This window comes from Sinocyclocheilus anshuiensis, unplaced genomic scaffold, assembly GCF_001515605.1.
Source record: "Sinocyclocheilus anshuiensis isolate Anshui unplaced genomic scaffold, SAMN03320099.WGS_v1.1 scaffold460, whole genome shotgun sequence".
Lineage (NCBI taxonomy): Eukaryota > Metazoa > Chordata > Actinopteri > Cypriniformes > Cyprinidae > Sinocyclocheilus > Sinocyclocheilus anshuiensis.
The window spans coordinates 1,135,656-1,136,061 of record NW_015554101.1 but is presented as its reverse complement, the minus strand read 5'-3'; the positions used below and the strand labels follow the sequence as shown (position 1 = coordinate 1,136,061).

At 31.0% G+C, this 406-nt stretch overlaps 1 protein-coding gene across 1 annotated transcript in view; it reads left to right on the top strand.

Annotated features, from left to right (window-relative positions):
* The window catches only part of LOC107669557 (cullin-9-like), a gene marked incomplete at its 5' end in the record, with an annotated part of 62,197 nt that overhangs the window by 31,641 nt on the left and 30,150 nt on the right, over positions 1-406 (top strand). The gene's annotated exons all lie outside the window — the stretch shown is intronic.

The following is a 406-nucleotide window of genomic DNA, read 5'->3' as shown; positions in this document are numbered from 1 at the left end:
TATAAACGCAACACTTTTGTTTTTGCCCCCATTTTTCATGAGCTGAACTCAAAGATCTAAGACTTTTTCTATGCACACAAAAGGCCTATTTCTCTCAAATATTGATCACAAATCTGTCTAAATTTGTGTTAGTGAGCACTTCTCCTTTGCTGAGAGAATCCGGTCTTTTTTTACTCTCTAATATCGGTATCGGCATCGGCCTCCAAAAAACCCATATCAGTCGGGCTCTAATTTGGATTGTCACAAATTAGAAATAAAAATTCCACATGTGGAAAACATAATTGAAAATACAATTTACAATTCCTTTTGAAAAAAGTCCTGAATATTCTTCCATATATGTGTATATAGGCATTAATTAATAAAGGCAATAATAATAATAATAATAATAATAATAATAATAAAGGCT